This window comes from Haemaphysalis longicornis, unplaced genomic scaffold, assembly GCF_048455015.1.
Source record: "Haemaphysalis longicornis isolate Haplotype H1 unplaced genomic scaffold, Haemaphysalis longicornis Haplotype H1 scaffold_1, whole genome shotgun sequence".
Taxonomy (NCBI): Eukaryota; Metazoa; Arthropoda; class Arachnida; order Ixodida; family Ixodidae; genus Haemaphysalis; species Haemaphysalis longicornis.
Window position 1 is genome coordinate 26,245,036 of NW_027526203.1, and position 19,902 is coordinate 26,264,937.

A 19,902-nucleotide genomic window follows, 5' to 3' on the forward strand; every position below is an offset into this window, starting at 1 on the left:
GCCTTCAAAGCTAAATAACCTGGGATAGTATCAACCTTTCCCGGCCTATGACTGAACTTTGCATTTTGTGTTTCAGCTCTTGATCGCGGTTCATTTGTTACTGATGTACAATTATTTAAAACGAATTATCTGACATCCAAGAAAACAATTGCAGTGTTTACAATAGCAAATGTCGGGGAAATAATTGCAAGTTCGCTGGGAATCAGTATACACCTGCAAAATAAGTACACACAAGCACAATTTGAAGGGCATGTTCCAGTTTATTTCTTGCATACACTTCAATAAAGCATGTAGAGTGCATAAATTTGAAAGCGCAACATCTCCGAAGCTTTAAATGATTTTTCCTCCCGGCCGCGGCGGCCGCTTTTCTGACGGAGGCGCGCAAAGCAAAAAAGCCCGTGCGTTCGAGATTTCGGCGGACGTTAAGGACCCCTAGGAGGTCAAATTTAATCCGGAGCCCTCTACTACGGCGCGCGTCATCGCCTGTGTAGCGTCGGCGTTTAAACCCCGCAATCAATCAATCAAATGCTTTTGCCGGCCGGCGGCTCAACTCTTTCCTTATTCAGGGCATTACAGTGAGCCTGACAACAGGCTTGGTGGAATTTTAGGCCGCTTAAAGAAGCGATGAAATCATGCATGCTGAACGCATGAAGTTTTATCCTATGAGAAAAACATTGTAAACGCCTCCTATAGCACCAGTACAAGCTTGCCGTCCGTGGCTTCGGCGGAATGATGTGCTTGAAGGTTTCGCTACATTCCTGCCAATGTCGATCGACAAGGAAAACGCACAACGTACATTCAAGACGATAAATGCAGTACGCGTACAAAACAGGCCACATCCACAGCACAACACCACAGGACAACACGCTCGGCTGAAAGGTGAACACAACGCCGCACAACGCCGGCGACGCATGCGACGACCCTTCCAAGGCCGCTCCCCTCCCTCGTGCAGCGCCCCTAGCGGACTGCAAGGTTTTCATCGCGTTTCGTGCAGCCGCCGCGAACACAGGCGGCGCTGCGAAGCGCGCCTCCGTGACGTCAGCTTAGGGATTCTCGCATTTGTCGTCTGCTTCACTCAGGATCGCTCTCCCTGCTGTTTCTTTGCGCTCAGTCAACGTCTGATGCTTGTCCGCACCAGAATTGGCGTGTGGGTAACTTTTTATTATAATAATAGGCTTAAAATCGCATACACTAGCTCATGGTGTCAATTAAAGTATAGTTTTGGGTACCGCTACGAGAGAAACATTGCCGGCTCCACCCCATTTCTTGCGAAGCCGGTCCTGTGCGGAGCGCGAAGAGTCGGAGCTAGGCGTCAGCTTCTCATGTAAGCATTCAAACAAAAGGAACAGTCAGCTGCTAATAACCGACAACAGCGAAAATGGAAGACCAAAACAAACTCTAGGCCTTCAGGGCTGTCGGCTTTGGCAGAAGGCATCACGATCGCGGTAATCATATGTAAGGTAAAACAGTTTTTGCAACCTTGCCGAACGCTCGAACGCGTTTTGTCACACCACTTTACGTTGTCAAGGCATAAAAGTTTGCGACATACACTATAGACTGCAAAAACTGTAGGTTGAGTTCCAAATAACCCAGTGTGTATATACGCGCGTGCTGATTCTATACGAGGCATCTAACCAGTATGGAGGTTTATTGAGCAAAACGAGTCACGTCTTCGTTAAATTTATAGTAACACATATATGTTTGTTAAGACCTGGAGGGATATTTCGGAACATTTTGCACAGCCATATCTTCCCGATATTCGGATATGCGTTATAGGAAAACTGCACTCAAGAGGAGGGGGAGGAGTAAGGGGAGGAGGGGAAACATTGTTAAACAATTAAATCGATCTGGTTAGTGGGCCGGGTCCTCAGTCCAGGACAAGAGAGTAAAAGTAATTTTCTTCAAATCATAGAACGCCATCCCGAGTAGAATAGGATTTGTTCTTCGCGCCTGGAAGGGTTGAAAAGCAATAAAGAGCTACTTGGAATTCTTCTTCGGCTTCGAGTCTTGTAATATATGCAGGTATACTATTTATTGCGTTAGTTAGCGAGTATATCATGCCTTCAACACCGTTATCATGTCATCATTGTTCGATTTGAGAGTCAGTTCGTTATGATAACGATATAATTACGATAGAAATTCGGAGCACAAAAGCCGCCTTCGAGTACTGTGGACCACGTTGTTTTGGGGCGCGATCGCGGTGGCGTAGCACAAACCTTCTCATTGTATTTGCATGTGAATAAACAAAGCACGCTGCGGATATGCACCTTAATTCTTGCACGCAGCCGTAATGAAAGCCAATTTGTGAAGAAGGGAATGTATGCCATACAAAATGAAGGAAATATCCACACGACCTTTGTGAGGCTCCCAAACATCCCGAAACCTCCTAATAAAAAGTTGGTGACGGCGCAGAAAAATTAATGCGTTGGGCAGGAAAAAAAAGCAAGAAACATTAATCCGATACAAGACAACAACGAAAGAAACAGAAGAAAGCCGCTTTATTTCCTGCTGTGCGATGAGCGTGTAGAGGCGGCCGCTGCTTGATACGTAGTATTAGACTGTTGAGTCTTCATAGGGGCATCTCAAAATTACTGCAGGGAAGCCTACGAATTTTGAATACTTATCAAGAAGCTCTGATCGCTGATCCTCGCGAATAAGCAAGAAAGGACGAGTTACACACGATCTTCTGACCGATACTCTGAAGAAAGTTGTTCTCTATCTCTTCGTGCGTTGCAAACTTGTGGGGGATACAGCTTCAAATTATTCAGATGCGTCAGAAGCTGGCAAAATAACTGAGTCGCTAGAAATACGCTTTTTAACGCACTACAGCAACGAAGCGGGCGATTTCTAGCCCAGGCACTGTTGCCCCTCACAAGCGGAGTGTAGCAGACGACAGCGGCGCGAATCCCTAAGCCGACGTCAGAGCCAGGGGGCGCCACTCAAAGATCTCACCGCCAATAGCGCCCTTCACACTTCCCCTTCCAGACACCATAGCGCTCGCCCGCCGCGTTGAGTCACCTCTCCTTCCTACACCGTGCCCGAGGTGCATCGCGGACGATGCCGGCGAAGGAGCTTCCTGTTCTTTCCTCCATGCTTCCTGGCTTCCTCCGCCGTCTGCTGCAGCGACGGCGCCATCGCCGCACTCGTGTCAAGGCGGACGGAGCTGTGTATTGTTGCTGACAAGGATGGCGTGCTTGTGAATTCATCGCGCAACGATGCGTCAGTCTCCTAACGGGCGGTAACAACGGCCAGTGATTGTAAATGAGGACGCGAACTTTGTGTACTTCAAAGGGTGCTGCATGCATTGCCAGAAAGTTGGGGATTGACATTCGTTTCGTTCGATCGAATTATCATGAACTGTTACTTACCGGAGTGCCTAGACGATGAAGACCTACTTGTTTTGCTGTAACGGAAGGGCGGAACAAAACAGGCACTCGCATTATGGCTCAAACGAAGATTAGAAGCAGCTTGTATGTAGCTGTTTAGTGGAAGCGGTGACGGTACGTTGTTCCGCATGTGTGACGGATTTAAGCTGTGCGTACATATAATCATTGGACTTCAATTAATACCACTTTCAAATATAGCTGTGTCTCATTACAGTGCTGTATTGTTACTTGTGAACGTTTTTATGAGTTGATTTCTTAGATTAAGAGATGGCGCCTGGGTGGAACCGCCCCAAACGGGGGGCCATGCGGGGGGCTGTCCCTATCCGCACGCCTCGCGCGGATTATTTTTAAAACTGTCCGCACGCCTCGCGCGGATAACTTTTAAAACTGTGCGCACGCCTCGCGCGGATAACTTTTAAAATTGTCCGCACGCCTCGAGCCCGAATGGGCGAATGCAGCCAATGCAGTGCCGTGTGCCGAGTTTCTTTTTCCGGTTGTTATTATGGACGCCCCAGTTTCTTCCGCACTCAACTTGGATACTATCCGCGTGTTACGTTGTCGTGGCTGGTTACTTTAATGTTCGCTAGTACGATGATTTTCTTACTTAAACCAAGTGCAGCGTCGGTCTGCTAACGCTCGGCTTCGCGTTGTGTGCTGTCCTAAGCCATCCAGCTCACGGGTGAAGCCGGCGTGCTAAGCCCTCGTCGGAGAAACAGCGACCACGACGACACCGACCCATCTCCTGAAGAATCGAGGACGAAGTTTGCCATCGCTAGTTCTGCACTTCCTATATCCTACAAGCCACGTTGCAACAATGTGCCAGAGATCACCACACGAACAAATGCCGTGCTGTGATATGGCGAATACTGTGAGGTGAAGATGATTGTGTGCATCGGGGTGTAGTGCTCGATGTACTGCCACATTCGTCTTGTGATTGCGGTGACGGCGTAAACTTTGTAAATGAGAGCAAAAAAGAGCGAAGTTCCTCCAGTTGCTAGTGGCCTTGGTGCTCTAGCCTCATTTTCACAGCGAGCCTTCTCTGACCGTGACACCTTCCCTCGTGGTGGTGTACAGCCATTGCTACTATTTCTCAGGCCCACTTTGTGTTGCACACAGAAGTAGCCATTCCACTGAGAGGAGGGGGAATCACCCCCGCAACCTCACCCACCCAGACGTCGTCACCTGTACTCTTAGACGTATGTTGTGCTGTCAATGCTGTAAGCATTGTACGACCCAAGATAACGTGTATGCTAGTTCAATCAACACAGTGAAGCACCTGAAGTAGCTTGGTGATGCTTTGAGTTTGTCAGCGGATCCATGGTCGCTGTTCAAGATCTCTATACCATAGAGTTTCATAAGTTATTTGTAACAAACTCTATGCTCTATACAGGTATTAGCAAGAGCACAGCCTGAATGTTTGTAACCACTTTGCCGACCACATTTTCCCTTCGCCTTATGTGATGCTTGCCAAGTTACCGCCGTCAGGTTCTCTTGTTTTCTTTAGCTCAAAAATCTCTGCCCTTTAATGTCCTGCTCCCTGCCTTGCGCTGTTTCGAGGAGGAGGAAGCTCCTCTCACACAAATGCAGTCTTGACCGGCCGATTTATTGCTGAGGATGGTGCTGATCGTCCACTGTGGGACCAAGGCCATTCTTGGCAGTGTGTGCAGTGAAGGTAGTCTATTGGTTGTTGACCTGTGTGAGAGACTGCTGATAGCACTGCACCGTTCCCGCTATTACTCTTCACTGTCCTTGCCTTTACTGCCTTTCCCAGCCTTTCGCTCACTTTCTTCTCAATCCCATTTAGGTCTCCCTTTTTTACTCTAAAAGGCAACCTGTAAAGGAAGAAAAAAATGCGTAGGGGGAGTAGAAAAAACTTGCAAGCCAAAAAGTGCTCAACAGAAGTCGTTATGCAACAACGGTAGGGGTTTTCAATTAGCAGTCCTGGACTCTCTACGAACTCCCCGAGAGGGAATCTGGCATTTCTTGCTCACATGTATTCCTGTGGTGTGGAGAATCTTGTGACTACCCGTGGACAACGGGTGAAATGTCACTGTAAAGACCCAGTATATGGTTCAGGAATTAAGTCAACTTAATGCATATGACTAAATCTTTGTCACTTGAAAAATCTTGCATATTTTTCACATTTGGCCTCATGTTAGCTCCTTCTGCACAGGCAGGCTTAGTAAAACTATGTATGAACTTGCTGCACATTGGCTCCAGGGTACCATTTTCGGTCGAATAGCCTGCTGAAAAATACCGAACACTTTCAAATATCAACTTCAGGTTAGTTGTAGTGCAGTGGGAAAGTTTGTCGTGCACTCAGAAGCCATAATGTTTTTCATGGCTAAAGCTATGGCTGCGTGATAAATCCAACATGTGTAACATGAGTTGTTAGACCAGACCGTCCTTATGTTTCTTCCCCTCTCTTCGTTTCTGTTGCACCGATTCCATCCAAAAAACACCCTCTAAATGTCTGCACAGTTTCACCTAAAAACTAGACCATAAGCTACAGTTGAGGCTAACATCAACCACCCGGAGTTATCGTCTGTGGGTGAAAAGGTGAGGAGCATGATCCAGAAAAAAAATGAAAACAATATGATGCTGTTTGGGCAAAAGGTTTATTGTGCTCAATTTCTTTTGGAAAAAAGTTACTAGCGAGTGAAAGTGGATTTCAGATTAGTTTATCTTCAGCATTTCTTTCAGTAAAGTGTTACTAAGGCTGCTCTCATTTCACAAGCTGACATCACAAGCACGGTGAGTTAGGCAACAGCACTGCCTCGACATTAAAATTGTATCATGTAAGGTGTTTCAACTGTGGTATTTCCGGCACTCAATAAAATGCAACAATAATGTGTTTAACAATCACGCATATGACTCCACATTACTACCCCTCCCTTTGCATAATACCACCAGAAGCTACTGCATTCTACCTGTCCTCGGGCACCTTTCTCTGGCACTGATGTCACCTATTTCCCTTTTCATTACAAAATTATGAACAAGGTAATGGTCCTTTTATAGCAACCTGAAACGAAATTTTGTGTTTACTTTTTCCTTTGTGCTGAGTGAAGAGTGGTGTTACTAAGGCACCTATGTCGAAAGCAGCCCTGTTCTGATCTTCCTTGCCCCTGTGAAGAATAAAGGTGATTTAAAGGACTACTGACATGAAATTTCCAATTTGAGCAACTATGCAAATAGCTTCTTGTGTATGTAATCTTTCAGAAGTTGGAACTTTACTGTTTCATAAAACAATTACAAGCTTCGCACGAATTCAAAAGGCAAAACGGTGCAAAAAAAAGTCAGAACACCAACCCAAGAAAAGGAAATTGATAAACACCACAACACGAGCGAGTACACATCTTGAAACACTTGCACTGCCTATGGTCTAACAAGACTGGCCCAGTTCAGTTTCGTAGGAAGAACTGAACATTATGAGTAACTACTCTTTTAATATGTGTGCCGTCTCATGTACTCATAATACAAAAGATTAACGGATACATCCTCTCTGGAAAGAACTTTCAAAGGCACACAGTGTGATGACTGTGATATAATTCCCCTTCTCAAGAGTGAATGTATACGCTGGTGGCACAGGTTGGAATTATCAGCTTTTGAAGTGTTTGCTTTTGGCTCTAGCTCCTCTATTACCATATAGAGTATATTGAACAGAAAAATTTGGACCGACACATGATGCACGCACACAGAATGTTTGGCTAGGGGTCAACACATGTTGCATCATGTGATAAAATATACAACAGTGGCAGTGTGTTGGTTCTGCACAACAGGAAAAAACAGCATGGCTGGAACAATGACAAAGGAAAGACGTAACACACCAAGAACTCGTGTGATGAAATGCTTGCCAGTGCCCTCTTTGGCATCATAGCAGATCCTGAGTTGTGTACAGTTTTGCTGAGAAGCTTTGTATGTCCAAGCCCACATATTGCACATGTGCTAGAATAGGCAGTCTTTCCGGGTCCCCCACCTCACCCTGTCTCGTGAAGCTGCATCTATGGTCCGAAATGCACAAACCCCTTCCCTTCTTGCCCAGCCTCGTGTCCACTATATAAATGCAATCCTCCTGCCCCACTTGACCGACAACCAACTGCCCTTCACACCCCACCAGTACTACCCCTCTTCTGGGGGTGCCATCCACTATACCTGCCACCACACGCTTTCTGGGAAGACTGGCTGAGCGCGGATCATGGTGTGGACGTGAAGTCGATGCAAGAACTTCTGGTGGTCATGGCATTCGGGTTAGTGAGGAACTCTGTGAGATTTGCAGACTGGCCGTCCTCTAATGAAGATTAGGAGACGGCCAGGCAACCTGGACTATGGCTGCCCATATAGTACAGATTTCTCTCTCTCTCTCTCTCGGCATGAATACCACCTTTATAATGCTTTAACGCGCTCATAATAGCAGTGCATACAATGTGCCCTACCTAGCAAGAATGTGGCAATGATGTGTGTTGTTTAAATGCATCAGACTCGCTTCTCACAACAGCAGTTTCCACAAAAGCGAGTGCTTTAAAATGGAGCGCTTGTAATTTAGAACTAAATTTTTATAGGCAAGAAGTCGACTGATTTTTCATACGCAGTGTTTTCGAAGGGTCTTTGACGCCTCATCACATCTAGCACAGCTAGGACATGAGGGGGCCAGCTAGCGGGTAAACCATAATGCACACAATAAAAAAAAAAACGGGCACATTAAAGGACAGCAAACAGCCCTAGTTTTTTTTTCCATTAGTTTTTATTTTGTGCTGTGAGCGTTATTCTACGTACCCTCGTGTTGTTTTCAAAACCAATGCATGAACACTTGATTCAGTATCGCTTTGGCACTGTGCCTGTTCCTCTAGCCTGAAAACTAATACGCGCAGTAGCAAGCAGGCACCAGCAGAACAATACTAAGCACTCAAGGTCTGCACAGAATGTACCACACACGCATGCTCAGGTTATCAGTTCCGTGCGATAATCACGTTTTTTTTCCCCTTCAATGTTACGCAGGTAGCAGATACGTTGAAAGAAAGAACCTCGGGCGATAAACAAACGCCAAGGCGACCGTAGCTGACTAGTGCAACCGCGCATTGCTTGCAACGGCTGCCTGCAGCAATCGCTGCCCATGCAAGCATCGAACTCAGCCACTGAATGCGCCGACATGAAGGGCTATAGCGCAGAGAACGCACCCTGCACTCGGTTCCACCTCATTCGCGCATTTACCATGTGCTACGCCGTCACCGCAATCACAAGCCGAATGTGGTAGTACGTCGAGCTCTACGCCCCGATGCACACAATCATCTTCACCTCACAGTATTCGCCATATCGCAGCACGGCATTTGCTCGTGTGGTGATCTCTGGCACATTGCTGCAACGTGGCTTGTAGGATAGGAAGTGCAGAACTAGCGATGGCAAACTTCGTCCTCGATTCTTCAGGAGATGGGTCGGTGTCGTCGTGGTCGCTGTTTCTCCGACGAGGGCTTAGCACGCCGGCTTCACCCGTGAGCTGGCTGGCTCAGGACAGCACATAACGCGAAGCCGAGCGTTAGCAGACCGACGCTGCACTTGGTTTAAGTAAGAAAATCATCGTACTAGCGAACATTAAAGTAACCAGCCACGACAACGTAACACGCGGATAGTATCCAAGTTGAGTGCGGAAGAAACTGGGGCGTCCATAATAACAACCGGAAAAAGAAACTCGGCACACGGCACTGCATTGGCTGCATTCGCCCATTCGGGCTCGAGGCGTGCGGACAATTTTAAAAGTTATCCGCGCGAGGCGTGCGCACAGTTCTAAAAGTTATCCGCGCGAGGCGTGCGGACAGTTTTAAAAATAATCCGCGCGAGGCGTGCGGATAGGGACAGCCCCCGTTTGGGGCGGTTAGGGTGCCTCGATGCACACCCGCTCCGCTGAGGGTGGGGACAACCGCGTCGTCTGCTAGCGCGACCGCCATTTTCTTGCATCCGCTAGGCGCGGGGCGCGCGTTTGCTGCGTGACGCGCCTTGATGGTGCTGGCCTCGCTAACAGTGTGGGCTTGATTTGGCTTTACTTTTGATATACATTCTTTTTCTAGCGTAGATGAACAGAAGAGTAAGGTTTTGGTGAAGGATTCTTTATTTTGAGGTGATAAGTGAAGGTATGGTGAATGCCTTTCTTTTTTTACGATAGGTGACACGGCGGAAAACTTCACGCCGTCGTGTCATACCGGCGCCGTGAACTTGCTGTCGTTGCGTTTATATATAAACACAGCAGAAAGTAAGCGGAGTACATGAAGGAAGGGAACTGCTGCATATTAAAGTGTGAATGTCCGGCACGCTTACAGCCACTGAAACTATTATTCGGTACTTACATATATAGGATTGCCTGGCGGCAAAGTGTGTCATGCATGCACTGTGCAATCTGAACGTGATTGATTGATTGGTGAGGTTTAAAGCGCCTACGCTACATAGGTGATGAGGCGCCGTAGTGGAGGGCTACGGATTAATTTTGACCACCTAGGAATCTTTAACATGCGCCGAAATCTCGAACAAACGGGCGTTTTGTATTTTCGTCTCCATCAGAAAAGCGGCCGCCGCGGTCGAGAATCAAACCAGCGTCCTTGGGCTGCAATCTAAACATAAAGGCTTACACGGATGTAGGTAAATCACTTAATACCTTGAAGCAAAAATACACTATGCACAAAGTGATGAACGACATCCTCCACTGCTGATACATAATACATTATGTACAAAATGATGCAAACGCACTTCACTGCAGTTATAATACAGGTAATGATGATTATGCTCGAATGTTTTCGAACTTGCTCTTTGAGGTTTTGAATTATGTTCTCAGCATGTGTGTGATGTTCTTGAAGTGCGGTGTATCTTCTTTCTAGGTCTGCCAACTGCTTTTTCAGCTCAGCTCAATCCCTTTGTGTCTCACTAGCTGTGAGAGGTTTATTTGTCGAGTTTGTAATTTCGACATTCAAAGCTTCGACACCTGGGCTGTTGAGTTGGAGGTTTTCCGATGACGTCTCTTGTGATACCGTCTCTTGTGATACCGATGGCGTCTCTTGTGAGTTGACTCGGGGATGATTTCCGCTGTCTGATGATGCGTGAAGTTCTTCAGCGGGGTTGTCCACCTCTTCATTGTTGGATGTGGGCTCAGGCTGCGTTCTGTCTCCGGGTGGCTTTCGCTGCTTTGGACCGATTTTTAAAGTAATGTACGCACTTATACGAAAACACGCAGTGAATGAAATGGTAAATGCCGACCTCTGATTGGGAAAGGCGTTAGCACAGCATTTGGCTTCAGCTCCTTCCATCCATCTGCACGGATTTTTTCAAAACCGGATCCTTCAAAGTGAGCCTGCACGCTAAATTGTCAATATAGGTGCCTTTTGCTCCCGAGAAATAAGAATAAATGACGTGAAATCAAGCCAATCAAAGAAACCGGCATCCATGCGTATCGGCTCACATCCCCACATGATTCACATAATAGAGGTGTAATTAACACATTTCTTTTCACCTCCATGCGCTACTTTTATGGCATGATAAGCGACAATAAATGTCTTAAATATTATAATTTTCACGCGCAACAAGATTTATAACAGACCTTAAGTTGAGACAACACGGAGAAACACGAGCATAACGCGTCGCATGCAGTTTTACGCTTTGGGATATATCATTCACACTGCCAAAAAATGGGCTTTTGGGGAAGTAAGCGTGATGCGCCGGGGTGACGCTTCAGGACTGAGAAAGGTCGCGCACCTTTTTACAACGAGTGCCTTATTTCGTGATACAAAGTGAAACGACTAAAGATGCAAAGCGCCACACGTTTTATATCGGCCCCCCGCTTTAAGAGGCCACGTCCGTTTGCATCGATCAAAATATAAAAAGGCCGCAAAAGCATGATGAAACCTCCAACATAAACACGTAAAACCGAGCGTCTGGTATCGAGAAACAGCCACACAGACAAGCTTACAATAGCCCCAAATAGATTTTGCACTGCTTGGAAGCCGGGTACTTGCACTCACTACATATGCAGGAATGCTTCGTCGGCTGCCACTTGTCCCGTTTGATCTTCACCGTCCACAGAAGCCGCCTTTTTGGGTCTCTAGGAAACGAAACATGCTCCAGAGATTTTTAGCGCTGCTAGAAGACAAGAGAACGCAGCACCCAGACATTCTGCAAAGAGATTTTGTGAAGAGCGCCGCTTTTCGCGCGCTGCGCGGAAGTCGGCGGGGGCGGGATGCAAGAAAATGGCGGCGGCGCCTCCCGAGAACCGGTCTTGGCGGCGGCGACCCCTTCAAAGAGTGGCACCACCCTCCGCAGAGCGGGCGTGCATCGAGGCACCCTAGGGGCGGTTCCACCCAGGCGCCATCTCTTAATCTAAGAAATCTCATAAAAACGTTCACAAGTAACAACACAGCACTGTAATGAGACACAGCTATATTTGAAAGTGGTATTTATTGAAGCCCAATGATTATATGTACGCACAACTTAAATCCGTCACACATGCGGAACAACGTACCGCCACCGCTTCCACTAAACAGCTACATACAAGCTGCTTCTAATCTTCGTTTGAGCCATAATGCGAGTGCCTGTTTTGTTCCGCCCTTCCGTTCATCGTCTAGGCACTCCGGTAACAGTTCATGATATTCATGATAATTCGATCGAACGAAACGAATGTCAATCCCCAACTTTCTGGCAATGCATGCAGCCGCCTTTGAAGTACACAAAGTTCGCGTCCTCATTTACAATCACTGGCCGTTGTTACCGCCCGTTAGGAGACTGTCGCATCGTTGCCCGATGAATTCACAAGCACGCCATCCTTGTCAGCAACAATACACAGCTCCGTCCGCCTTGACACGAGTGCGGCGATGGCGCCGTCGCTGCAGCAGACGGCGGAGGAAGCTCCTTCGCCGGCATCGTCCGCGATGCATCTCGGGACTGAACGCCGGCGCACCGTCGACTCTCTCGGTGCGCGGCGGTGCAACCAAAAATTGCCCCGCGACGGTGCACCCCGGTTTATCGAGGACGGGCGGTGCACACCGGTGCGGTTTATCGAGGATGAAAAGGCGCACCGGTGTGCCCCGGTATGCACCGGTGCGGTTAATCGAGGATGCTATTAGAGCCAATCCGTATCTATTTGAAATGGCCGCCATTATTCCCACCGGGGTGAAAATAGGCAAAGGCTGCTGCACCCCGGGGATCCTTTCGGGGAAAGGATCCCCTGCATGGCTTGCCGCTACGATCGTGGCGTCCGAAAGTTCTTCTTCTTCCTTCTTTCCTCAGTAGCGTCCCCGAATCATGTCCTCTTCTTCATCTCACATACGTGGCTATGTGCGACAAAAAATTCAACACCCATAGCCACGACCTTGAGCTACGAACGCGTTGCCAACCCTTCCAACCAAGCATGGGTATTTTGCACTGGTGTTTGCCACCTGAGCAGCAGTGCCACTTTACGCATCACGATAGTGTGGGAGTCATCTTTTGCAGGAAACATCTTGTGCTTGTCACTACCTCTGTTGATAAATCAAGCAGGGCAGGGATGCCCATGCAGCCACTTTTGTCACGCATCATGCAACCGACCGCCACAAAAAGAAGGCAAGGTAACTACTAGCAGAGTCCTTCAATGCTTTACTGGTCACGAAACTTCGGGGCTCGCTTCATATAGGGACCGCGCGCGCCACTAGAGGCGCCACCGCCGCACGAAGGTCATCCAGCCGCAGCGCGTGCGGCGTATTGGCCAGCTCTTGGCGTGCAAACGCTCGCTGCTTTTGGTGTCTGCGCGCTGATTAAGTGTGTTTTTTTTCGTAGTAGTTAGCGATAAATAGTCCAGTTATTGTGTTTATCACCTGCCTTCAATGGGGTTTTATTTTTCGAAGTAAGTTACCGTAGACTTCGGCCGCGAACGGCAACGGCTTCTGTGTGCTCTGGCACAAGCGCTGTGCCGTCGTGTTTACGGATATTTAAATCTATATTGCTTCTTTTCTTAAAGCAAAGTTGTAAATACCACACATACGGTAGCTGTGTAGTCACGGACTGCTGCGGGCCTATCGATAATACAATAAAAAAAAACTGAAAAAAACCAAGTACGCGTCGTTCAGACTACGCTTAATGAAGCCGTTGATTGCTCTGGAATGCACAGAACGCTAAAAGAGATAGACCAATAGTATTGTCGTTTCGATGAGTGGGTACATACTTGAGAAGATCTAAAAACGCTGCATAAACGCGAAGGATCAAAACACGAAGAGATATATGTTACTCCATGTGTCTTTCTGCTTCTACACTTTGCAATCCTTGCAAAAACAGGAAGCGAAAAAATAACAATGAAACTGTATTTATCACACGCAACAAAAAATTTCAATGTTACGAAGGGAGACAAAAGAGCGTGGTCCAGCGTACAAAAATTTATTTTTTCGCGCTGCGGTGGAGCACACGGAGGAAACAGAATATTGCCACGTAGCCAAGAACGACGCAGAGCTTTTCTGAACGCAGCGAGCTAGCGATCTCCTGCACTACAAAAGACTAGAATGAAACACAAACGTCTAAGAAGCAGTCCGCAGTGTGACGTGAACAGATGAACGTCGATGAAGTGAGTTGCGCGGCGTTTGCTATGCATATTACTCTTGGAACGTTATTAATTTCAGATCCGTGGAAATAGGATCGAGAACATTGTCGAAGAAACAAAAAAACCTCCGTCGCATGCCCCCGCGCGAGGGACACGAGTAAATGCAGAGCATTGGGGGTGGTCACGTGGCGTAGGTTGTGGTAGTTGGCGGTGGTAGTTGTAGTTGTTGTTGTCGTACGGGTGCGTCGACGGCTCATGAAGGCCAAGTACGACGAAATGCACGAGGCGTTGGAGCACGGGGAGTTTGCGAGCTTGGACGAGTTCCTGCGCGCCTTCGACGTGCGGTCCGGGGAGGAGTACTCGGAGATTCTGCGGGCTGGCGCGTCGCGTCCGTGCGTGCTTCACGCGAGGACCCCCGCCGAGAAGCGCGTGAACGCGTTCAACCCGTGGATCGGAAGGGTTCATGACTCCAACATGGACCTGCAGATCATCCTCGACCACTACGCGTGCGCGGCGTACGTCGTGGACTACGCCAACAAGGCCGACTGCGGCATCTCGTTCTCTTAACGCGGGGTCCGCCGCTCGCCGCTGACGTTTCGAAGCCGTGTCTCGCTCTCGATTCGATGGATCCGCAGCTCGACGCTGACGACTGACGGCGGCCTCTTGTTCTCGACGCTCGGGATCGGCCGCTCGACGCTAACGCTTCGCCGCTGCCTTAGCGCACGCAGTAGAGGGAGAGGAGGTAGCACCTGCTGCTGCAACGCCTCTTTCAGCGCCGGAGCACGCGCATGCGCGCCCGCACCTCTTGTTGAGAGCGGACAACGCCGAGGGGCGACGGGTGACAGTGCGAGTTAAAGAAATGCTCTGCATTTAAAATCAAGTTAGCGACAAGGTGGCACCCTTTCCATATCAAACAATATTGCCCGACGGGACGTACGACAAAAAGCGCAAACGGGCGGTTGAAACGCCAGATCAGAAACCGGAATCGGCCACGCGCGGTTACAAAACAAACAAAACAAACCCTAAGGAATAATTTGCGAAAATATGAAAAGTAAAAGCACAAGGATATCCCAAAGCTTTTTTACACGCGAGCCTGAGCGCAAGGCAATACAAGTTTGCCAACAGGTAATGAAGCACCGCTACAACCTGACTGATATGACAAAAATCCGGCTTTAAGTTAGCCTTGTACAATTCTAGGCCCACGATGCTCTCAAAAGGGTACATTGCTTTTTCCATTCTCACACACAGTGCATTTCCACACACTGTCGTACACTTATAATCGAAGCTGAAATCTCCCGTTGCTTGCCTTGGAATGGTGCCCCTCCATTTCTCACACAGCTGCCCGTCGCTCGGTCAACAGAACAAGGAAACATTTTCTGTGGTATCGTTGTACAAGGAACGACATCCTGGGACGCAACACATGTTCGGCATCGTCGTTGCACTACTTAAGTCGCATCACAAGAGCGCGATATGCGCGTTACATTTTTTTCCCGCACAAAACAAACACAACTCGCCGCGGCTCCGCCGTTCGAGCCAGCGCAACGCCGCCCGAGGAGTGACCTCAGTAAGAGGGTGGCGCCACCGCGCGGCGGCCAAACGCAGCATATGAAGCTCTCCCATTGAGTTACGGAGCAGTTTCGTGACCAGTAAAGCATTGAAGGACTCTGCTACTAGATAACAAAAGTGAGAAAATAATGGCTTGTTTAAATGGAAACAAGACATTAGTGTCAGATTTTGTAGTTGGCCAATCTGGTTGTCAGTAAGAAAAAAAAAAAAACACCGATGAACCCTTCACAACTTTTTAAGTGCGAATTCACTTTATAAGCGACCCTGAATTCCGTTGACCGCCGTCCGTCCACATAGCAACAGCTGCAGGTGCGCGCGCTCCTCGTCTTCCTTGGCAACGGGGGGAGATGGCACATACCCACGTGGGAGATTGGCCAGGAATCTCCTAGTCTTCCATGGCAACGGGGGGAGATGGGCGCGCGCTGCCTGGCCGCTGACATGGCACATACCCACGTGGGGGATTGGCCAGGAATCGGGCGTGAGAAGGGCTAATGCACCCGCTTAAAGGAGTACTGACACGAAATTTCAAAGCTGAGATCCGCTCTAGCAATCAAGTACAACGACAACACAAATAGGTGTCTGTGCATGGCACATACCCACGTGGGGGATTGGCCAGGAATCGGGCGTGAGAAGGGCTAATGCACCCGCTTAAAGGAGTACTGACACGAAATTTCAAAGCTGAGATCCGCTCTAGCAATCAAGTACAACGACAACACAAATAGGTGTCTGTGAATAAATGCATCTTTCTTTCTTTGTAGTTGTGTGTGTGTGTGTGATCTCTCTTTCGCGAACATTACCAAACCGCGCAAATTCAACTCCTGCATTCGCACTTTCACATTCTTCCCCTCGGGGAAATGCGGGGAAATTTTCTTTTCAGTGTGTCTTGCGATGGGACTTGAAACACTGGTGCGGTGTGTCAGGCCCTGGGTGATAGGTGGATATTGGTGTGGGCTAGGGTCGGAGCTACTCACTGTTTGAGGGTCCTGGGTTGGATGGTTGCTCCCCTCCGGGGGTGCCAGCGTTAGTGGTATGAGAGAAGGCATTACCTGCATGGCTTGGAATGTTCTCAGCTGAACCCGAGGTGGGGATTTCTGTGGGGAACGCGTTCTGGGGGCGAGCCTCGAGGTCCACAATCTTGTTGCCAAGGGTGCCGTTCCATGATAGGTTGGGAGTGTAGTGACCTAAATATTTAAACAAATTAGCAGGCTCAATTTAGTGAAACTATTTCTTTGTGCATGGTGAAGCACATGAGCTTAGTTTTTGTAGTATTAATGTACATTTGTTAGCACACCAAAACAGTGGATTTTCAAGTTTTAGTGATGAGGCATTGGGGAAAAAAGCAGCAGTTCTTACAATGACCAGCGCGGTGAATGCATACAGCCCTCACCGCATTCGGTTGTGAACAGTTTACAAAGTGCTGCAGACATTGCAAATCGGCTCTGAAGTCAGGGATTGGAGATATGTGGCGCCATCAACATTGGGGAGTAGTGCAGCGAGAGAATAGGCACTGTTCAGATCCGACGCCATGGCAGAGATGGCCAAACCTTGCTTCGGGCTGCAGTGGCTCACAAGAGAGAAGTAACAAAAAATGCTGAGTCAAGGCTTGCAGCTGTAATCCTGGTACAATGCAGATTGGCTGTGAAACTAACTGTCTGCAAAAGTTGCAAGCCCGTTGGCCTACAAGCTACTGGTTTAACAATTCATATAGGGTTTTCCAGGGAAGTAATTTTAAAAAACAGGCTTTCGGAGAGGAGGAGGAGGAGGAGGAAAAAACTTTATTTGTCCCATCCGTTGAGTGCAGTCACTCCGGACCAGTGAGGGGTGTCCTCAGTCCAGGACTCCCTGGCTGTAGCCGGCCTTCCGGGCCCTATTCACCAGCCGAAGCTGGGAGCAGGGGTCTGAGCTGGTCAGCGCCGCCGCCCACTGTAAAGGGGTAGGGTTGGGATTGGGAGGGAGGTCTGGGATGTTCGGGCATTCCCACACTATGTGGTATAGTGTTCCTGATGTGGGGCAGAAGATGCACTGAGGGGAGAATTGGGTGGGGAACATCTTGTGCCAGAGCGTGTTGTGGGGAAAGGTGTTAGTTTGGAGCTGGCGAAGTATAACTCCTTCCTCTTTGGTCAGTTGCTTATGTGGGGGAGGAAACTGTTGGCGGGATAGTCGGTAGTGAGAGAGGATGTCGTTGTATGTTAGCAGGGCGTATAGTTGGGGGGGTGGTTGGCATAGGGTTGTGGCTGTCCGCAATGGCCCGGTGTACTGCTTCTCGAGCCGCGGTATGCGCCGCTTCATTGCCGACTACGCCTGAATGACTTGGTGCCCAGATAATGCAGAGGTCAGGTAGGTGAGTTTTGGTTTTGAGAATATTGAGGGTTGCTGGGGAGAGAGTGCCTCGCAGGAAGTTGCGGCAAGCCTCTTAAGAATCGGTCAGTATCGTAACGTAGTCGTTCTGTGTTGTGGTGGCTGCCACGGCTATTGCTGCTTCCTCTGCAATGGCGGTGTCCGTGGTGAGGACAGTGGCTGTGGCTACGGTCTGAGATAAAATTGTTTTTCTTGTGCCAAGTGATCAGGGGCTGTGGTAGCTGCTATAGGCACCGGACACTGGAGTTGATGATGATGATTAGTGGCTTTCCCTTTGAATCGGGGCGTCGGTTCTCAGCAACCGCATTGCCTGTTTTATTACGTTTACTTGCCCTACTCCCAGCTGACGTATAGATTTGCTTCCTCCCTCCCATCTTTCCCTCTTTTCTGTTTTAAACTCATCCCCCCCCCCTTTCTTGTCCCCTCGCTGTTCTCAATTCTCGTCCGTATGATTACTCCGCCTGCGTACCCATCCCTCCCCTACTTTTCCTCCACCACCACTCCAGTCGCCTCTTCGTCACCTCTATGGCCTTGAAGTTGAGGCTCCCCCTCGCCCCAAATCCCAAAGCCTCCGCCAGAGTCGTTTCCCCCTCACCCCGCGGTGGCCGTATCTGTGTGCAGCTCCTGACAATATGGTCTATGGTTTCCCGATCACTGCCGCAGCATGCACACGTTTCATCCTGCTGCCTGTAGCTACACGTGTATGCCCGGGTTCTCAGGCACCCTGCCCGTGCCTCGAAGAGCAACGCACTGCCTCTCGTATTGCCATAGAATCCCTCCTTCTTAATTTCCCGTTTCTCTGCCCTATAAGTCTCCAGGGTTTTTTTCCCTTCCATTCTCTGTGCCCACTTCGTCGTCTCTGCTGCCTTTACCTGCTTTTTAACTGTTGTGTACACCCCGCTTTCCCTTACCGACTTTCCGTACCGCTTGGTCAGCTGTCTGGTCCTCCGTCTCCGCCGCGTATCCACGCTCCTCATATGCAGGTACTTAAGCACCCTCGCGGCCCATTTTTCGTCATCCATGTCACGAAGTCGCTCCTCAAACTTTATCTTGCTCTGCGCCTCCCTCGCTTCGAAAGACGACCAGCCCATATCCCCTTGTACCGCTTCATTTGTAGTTTTGCTGTGGGCCCCTAGGGCCAATCTGCCTACCGCCCTCTGATTTACTTCCAGGCCCGCTTGGGTATCTGGCTTCATGCACAGAAACGAATTCGCGAAAGTTAATCCTGGTACCATGATCCCTTTCCAGACTCCCCTTACCACCTCGTATTTGCTATATCCCCAGAGGGCTCTATGCTTCATTATAGCCGTGTTCCGTCTTCTTTTCGTCTTAAGGTGAGCCTCATGTGCCTGCGTGTAATCTTCGCTGTTGTTCAGCCACACTCCTAAATATTTATACTCTTTCACCAATGGTATTTCTACTTGCTGCACTTATACTGTTTTGTGCTCCTCGCCGTCATTAAAGACCATGATCCCCGATTTTTCTCTGCTAAAGGATAGCCCTAGGTGCGTCGTTTCTTCACCGCATATAACCATCCAGCCCTGCATACTTATCCGGTTGTCCGCCATCAACAATATGTCGTCTGCATACATTAGTCCCCGAACCCGTTGTTCCACCACCTGCCCGTTTTTCCTGTAGGATAAGTCGAACCCCAGCGTGCTGACTTCTAGCTTCCTTTCTAACCCTGCCATGTAGATCATGAACAGCAGCGGAGAGAGAGGACACCCTTGTTTTAAACCCTTGTAGGTGTATACAGGCCTATTGTATGTTACCCCCTACCACACTATTTGCACTTGGTTCTCCCGGTATAGCTCCCTGAGTAAGCTAATGAATTCTGCTCCAACACCCTCGTCCTCGAAGATACTCTAAAGCCGCTACCTGTCTACATTATCATACGCCGCTTTAATGTCCAGAAAGGGTAACCACAAAGGTCAGTTTTGCATCTTCGCCAACTCTATGCATTGGCTTACAACAAATAAGTTGTCGTCTAGTCTTCTGTCCTTTCGAAACCCATTTTGAAGCTCCCCTAATATCCTATTTTCTTCCACCCACTGC